At 42.0% G+C, this 6757-nt stretch overlaps 1 long non-coding RNA gene across 1 annotated transcript; it reads left to right on the forward strand.

The window, feature by feature from the left end:
• Positions 1 to 1032: 1032 nt before the first annotated feature.
• LOC114678734 (uncharacterized) lies at positions 1033 to 6524 on the forward strand. The gene is made up of 3 exons (XR_013418152.1): positions 1033 to 1434; positions 4224 to 4298; positions 6229 to 6524. It is a non-coding gene; the product is annotated as an uncharacterized LOC114678734 (long non-coding RNA).
• The last annotated feature ends 233 nt before the right edge of the window (positions 6525 to 6757 follow it).

Genomic DNA, 6757 nt, shown 5'->3' on the forward strand with positions numbered 1-6757 from the left:
CTGGATGTACCTCTAACGGAAGGAGGTTTTATTGTGAACTATTAAACATATATAAGAAATCACTACTAATTTACTCAGATGGAGAGGGCAAGAAAGCATGTGTGTCTCTGTGTGTGTATGTGTGTATGTGTGTGTGTGCACCTGCAGAGAGAGAGAGACAGACAGATAGAATGTGTGCATAATGGAGTTATAGAGACAGGACAATGTTTAATCAGGACTGGAAATGCCCTGTGTGTGCATTAGTACAGGGAGCAAAAACAAAAAGACAGAAAAAATTGCATTCTATGTCACCAGTGCAATTCAATATCAAAGCCTAATTGGGTCATGCTTGCAGGTAAAGCCAGCGCGCTGCCTGCCGCCATGCGAAGGGACCACGTTAGTCCCTCCCTGCACGTGTGAGTTTAGCCTGGCACATGCTCACGCTCCAGTTTTATTTAAAATGCGTTCTCTTTCTGTCTCGTGCTTCTGGCTTGGTAAGCTGGAAAGAGGAAAAAGACCCCGTTTCCCCTGAAATCAGTGGAACTTGCTAGATCAGGGCTATTCTTTTCCTTAATGGTGTGAAGGGAAACTCAGCCATCCCTTCCACGTCCCGGCTTCCGTGAGCTGAACCGGACCCAGAGTCAGATGAAAAGTAGGAATCAAATGCCTCCCGTCTCAATCACTACTTAATAAAGCGATTAAAGAAAGGAAGATGAAGGAGAGAAAAATCTGTATCCCCCCTACCTGGAGTTATCTTACTCTCAACGTTAAAGAGGAAAAGAGGACATTACATTGGATTTCCCCCTATTTCTTCTCCCCACTTCCTTCTCTCTCTTCCACTCCTCTTTGCCGTTGTTGTTGGCGTTATTTTTTTTTAAAGCTCCAAGAGACAGACCTTCACGGTTTCTCTGTGGTCCCAAGACCTCAGTCTGGCAGAACCAAGGAGAAAGAATGCAGGTTGTGTCGTGCAGTCAAAACTGACCAAGGCAAGTCATTCAGACGAGTCGACCCCAAGTGCTGGACGACTCTAACGACTGGATTTAGTGGCAGGCGAACAATGGAGCCCTCAAGGAGGTAACAATAAATCCACAAAAGGTCGAAGTACCCCTCCATATGCAAAACTTCCTGCGGGACGGAGGGTGTGCCTGCAGCCCAGGCTGGCCTCAGGGCTGTGACAATGCTGCCACCTGCTGCTCCAGGCCTCTCTCTCCGGGAGACGAGAAGGCTCCGGGCACCTTGTCTCCAGCTGAGGCTGAGGGAGCACGCCTTTGTTTAGGGCCTCTGGTCTCGGCCTGTGTCAGAGCTTGCAGGGCAGTTGGAGCTCTCTCTGTAGGGACAACTGGTTTTAGAGGACTCCTGCTTTCCCCAGTTGTACCAGTTCAGGTGTAAACCTGACATGCGATAGGATCCGGCATGGTGTCCACACTCATTAGACACATGGCATCGTTTCCAAAGGTACGTGCAAGGCGGACACCCTTGGTCTCACGGGCATGTCATGCTGGGGTTTAGCTTCTGGGCAGCGTCCCTACAGTCTCTGCCCTGTCGCTGAGCAATTAAACAAGTGTTAGAAACAAAATGCCGAGGTGGCTGGCATTTTCCGTCCCAGCAAGACGGAAGAAAAACTTGTGGGAGTTTCACTCTTGTTGTCTCGTGCTGAGGCCATGTGGCTGTAAATAATGAGACGTTGTGTAATTGTGTTGTCTGTCAAAATGTGTCTGATAGATGAGCCCGTGAGCATGGGTGGAAGTTAAGACTGCCTCCCCGATGTATAATTTGTGGGCAAGGCGCCCTTTGACTAACTTTTCCTTAAGAACAAATATTCCTTCTCTTACAGCATCATTAGATTATTCATACAGCATTCCCTCGCTTCCTCTCATCACCCACTTGGTTTAAAATGTTCAGGTTTGCTATCAACGAAGTGAGAATCTCCTGAAAAATGATGAGCTTCAACTACTTTGTCATTTTTCAGAGTCACGTTTGGAAAAAGTGGTTCTTCAATATGCACAATTATTTTTTTTTACCACTGTATTTAGGGTCATAATTATTTCTCTGTTTGGTACAGAAAAACTAAAGTTGATATTCCTTGTAGTCTGTGAATGAAAAAGAACATTTGGATAATCTTCCCAATTCACCAATTTAGGACTGGCCTCACCCTCACTAAAGGGTGATTTATCCGCCTATCATGAGGGTAACAGAGTGGGGAGGAAAGCCTGTGGAGGGGATGGGTAATGAGGGGTAGACAGAGGCTAAGTAGGAGGCAGGGAGAAGCCAGGCAAGAGAAGAAAACCTGAAAATATCAGCAGAGGCCAGGAGAGGGGGCTTCTGTTTCCCCTAACCTCCGAAGAAATAGTGCTGAACTCACAGAGAAGTAAATGTAGTCAGACCGAAGAGTTTCGTCACTTTGATGAGATTAACTAGGAAAAGACAATGTTTAAAAATCACCATTGCCTCAGTAAGTCAATTGCAGGGAAATCGTCCTACAACCCGTTCCAACAAGGATGGAGCATTTCAACAGGTACTGGTCTTCCCTTGGGGAACTCCCCAGCATGAGAAAGAAAATGTCCTATGAAACCGGATTCTGAAAACATTGCAACATAGGAAATTGGCATGTGGTTTCTGCTTAAAGTGAGTGCTATGAAATGGGTTATTTTAAGAAATATATGTTTATTGTATTAAGGGGACATTTGATACAAACTGGAGGATCTCAAATTCATTATACTTCTTGTAAATCAAAAGTGTAATTATTACCTTGGAAATCTGCTGGGAAGGAAGTTTAGTGATGGTTTTTATGTTAGCCATAAAATACACTTATTCTCGCCTTTATCTCACTTCCAGACTTTGCAATACGTGGTGGATTTAATCACAATGAATATGTCAAAATATCCCAAATTCCCAAAAATTACACCAGTCTACGGTCTACAGTCTCTGACTCATGATATAACCTCTTTAATCTTGTCTGTAATCTCCTGTCTTTGCAATAATGTAATGACCTTCTCCCCAGTGGACACACACACACTTTTGCACACTGCTAATCAAACATTTTAAGTCTAAAACACATAAAATCTAATGTAGTTATCATCATGTCTAAGGTATTTCGCTGCAAATCGATTCCCCAGCATGGCTACAGCCACAGTGTACATACACTTTCCTATTTGTTGTTAGGAGATTGGTCACCGGCCATGTCACCATTAGTTGCAGTGGGTACCTGGCCAGGAAAAACAAGTTTGCACCTGACTCAGCTCACAGGAAGGAGTCTGAAAAATAGGGCAAAGGCAAAGCTCTTTAGGGAAAAATTATGAGAAATTACTGCAAGGCGTCGTCAACTTTCATTGAATGGAAGCACTTGTGCTCACTTGGCATTTCACGTCAATAGGTAAATGGGTTTTTCCTTTGTTTCCCGATGTCAGCAAATATCAAGACCCAGTTGATATTTACTTTATTCCCAGGGGTCAGACTGTCAGATAGTTATCCTCTATAATCAAGTGTGGAGCCAAGTGTATAGAAAGGGAAATGATACTGATGGCCCCTAGCAGGCCACAGCGATTCACTCAGATCCCAGCACACTGTCTGCTGAGAGCTCCCCTAGCAGATTTAACGTGTGAAGGTTCCAACTCCTTAGATAATTCAGATTCTAGCATGTGCTAGGGTTTACATCCATCATTTATTTATTTTCCAGTAGGCCTTTTGCAATTTAAATCTATACGGTCCATTCACTTTCGCCTAAAATAATAACCCTGTTATGAGTCTTCTACCAGGTCCTCCAGCAACACATGTGTTTCTTCAGAAATCACAGCATAAAAGCGTAGGTGTCCCCACTTAATCTAACCGAGTTTTTTGTGCATCTCTTCACTTGTTCCCCTAAGTTTTCCTACTCATTAAGATTCAGCCCTTTTATTGTTTTCCAGGTATTTTTTTTCTCAGAGCTCCTGTTTAGAATTCCCCAAAAGCATTATGTAAGCCAGACAAAATGTGATTCATTCTCATAAATCCGTCCTTTCAGCCCCTCTATCACTTTTGCTCTCTTTGTGCTTTCGAGTTTGCTGACATCAACATCATTTGTATAATGAAGTGCGCCTACTCCATGTGGGTCTATGTGGGTGATGGACATGGGATGTCCTAACATGGGAACACTAAGCAGGGCTTTGTGAGGTCACACACAGGAACGCACATACACAGGCGCACACACACTCATTCCAGCAGTCCGATCAACGTAACGACCTGTCTTGTTTTAACCCTCGCTACAGATACAGGCCCCTGCACTTCAGCCTGATGCCAGAGGGTATACCCATAAACCTGCTTGACTTGGAAATCAAAGAGAGGTGAGAAGAGTTCAGATTTTCCCCTGCTGAGGTAGAAGGCTTGCCAAGAGACAAGACTGGACTCATAAGGTCTGCAACCGGCTCTATCGAGTTAATAGCAGCCTTTGACATCACAAAACATGCTATTTCCTTGTGTTCATGTCCTTAAGAGGAGCCACGGTGAAAGCAAACATTAAAGATTTTAATCTAACAAAAATGTGGAGTGAAAGTAAGACATTTTACACCTGCTCTCTGCATGACTATTTCAGGAGGAGGTCGGTCGCTGATCTTGAAACTGTTATTAATCAATGTTTTCCATCTGTGTGTTTTTCTGATTTCTCATCTGCATCTGTGGTTATAAAATGTCCTTCAATGTTTGTCTTCCTGAAGTACATTCTCTTTCACATTGTGCTGCCCGTTTTCACAAGTCATCTCGGACTAGGGAGTCCTCAGAGAAAGCCAGGTTTGGTTCTGCTGTTTCCTCTCCGGTGTATATGACACTTGGGAAAAAGACAGTTTGAGGGTAAATTTGCCTCATCGTTACAGATACCTCATGAATATTAAGTCTGCAAAACAAGTCCTCTCTTTACTTCAGCACTTCCAAAATGAGCAAAGAATTACAATGCCCTGCAGTAAAAGGCCACTTAATTGCATTTGGCCAATATTTATTTCGTGCCCACTGTGTAAGACACATTGAACTAGAGAGTATAAAAATTGGTCAATTACCATCTCTTAACTAAATAATCCTGTGGTCTCATAACAGAAATAGGGTATGATGAATGTACAAATAACAATTTTAATAAAAATAATAATGAGATTTTTAATGATTAAAATTATTCTCCAAGAACACTTTAAACACAGTGTTTAAATTGTTTCTATTTATTGAGCTTCTACTACAATGAAGACAATATGGTAATTCTAGGATTATAGACACATGAGCAACAAACACACACACACACACACACACCCTGCCCCCAACTCACAAACAGTAGAAAGCATATGACATTAAACAATTGCATCATTTAATTCTTGCAACAAATTTAATTCTTGCAACAACCCGGGCATTATAATCCCCCATTACATGTGAGAGCACTCAGTATAACCACAGGGAGTTGATCTGCTCCCAGCCACACTGAAGAGCCAGGACATCCTTCAGGTACCAGGGGTTAAGATTTGGCGATGAGAACTAGAATGTTTGGTTCCACCCCCAGTTGCACAACATGAAAGCTGCATGACACTGAGCAAGTTACTCAATATCTCTGCCTGAGTTTCCCTGCACTGTAAAGGTTTGTTGTGAGAAGTGAATTAATCCTCATCTTGATCGACCTAGGGAGATCTAGTATACAAGAAATTCTTCTGTCATCTTTACTTTTTTTATAATTAAAAATTGAAACAGCTTCCGTGCTTGACCACTGATTTATTTAGTAGAAGAAACTTCTCCTTTCTACTTTTCTTCTATTCTTCCTTCTTTCCTTCCTTCTCCGTTTCTTTTGCTGTAGTGGTGAGGGTTGTTGTTCTCTTCCTCCTCCTTCTCCTCTTCTTCCTCCTTCTCTTCCTCTTCCTCTCCCCGCTACTCCTTCTCTTCTTTCTTCTTTGTAGTAACTGACAGTGTGCATAATTATTCACCTCTTGCAATGGCAGAATTAAGTGACAAATATGCTGCTTACTTTCATTAACTCTTACTCTAAATTGTTAATAATTTGGCTTCCAGGGAAAAAAGAATGACAAAATTTTAAGATAGAAGTGGTTCAAAAGTGCACTACTTCACCACGTTTTCTTTTCTTTTTTTTTTTTTTAAATACTTTTTTTTCAATGTGTGCACTAAGACAGTAGAACTCTCCCAGTGGTAGTCCATCTGATTTGTAAACCACAGCAAGTAAATCATTGACTTCAGAAATACGTTACTTTAAAAAAAATGGCTAAAATGCCTTCAATTGTTTTTCCTTTACAGATTTTGGCAGAGAAAAATCTGAGGCACCTAATGTTAGATTACAGCAAAGAGAGCAAGAATGGTATTTGTTTAGAAAAACCCTCAGAATCATTGCGAACCATTCAGACAGCACAGCAGCTTCTGGAGGTGAAGGCTGATCAGACATGGGCTGAGTTTCCAAGTTCTCATGGGCACATGTGCTTTCCTGCGCTTAGACTTCTCTCCTCCAGGCTCCGACAGTCTCAGGGGAACCAGCGCTCAGGTGAGAGTGACCCCTTCTCCCACAGACTCCTTGCAGCACACACAGACGTCTCCAGTGATTCCTAAGAAAGGTTAAATTTATAAGAACCTAGTCACCATTTTCTATTTTTTATACATTTTATAAAATTGAGTGTGATTTTGGAACACAAGCAAATGTTCAAAAGATCATACTACTAGAAACACTGTCATTCTGCCACCCATTTAGCTCAGAATCTTTGATTTAGGTGAATTATTTTACATAAAACCTACAATTTTATCAATTGAATTTAACAATTGTAAAAGTAATCCC

The sequence above is a fragment of the Macaca mulatta genome, chromosome 6 (genome assembly GCF_049350105.2).
Source record: "Macaca mulatta isolate MMU2019108-1 chromosome 6, T2T-MMU8v2.0, whole genome shotgun sequence".
Taxonomy (NCBI): domain Eukaryota; kingdom Metazoa; phylum Chordata; class Mammalia; order Primates; family Cercopithecidae; genus Macaca; species Macaca mulatta.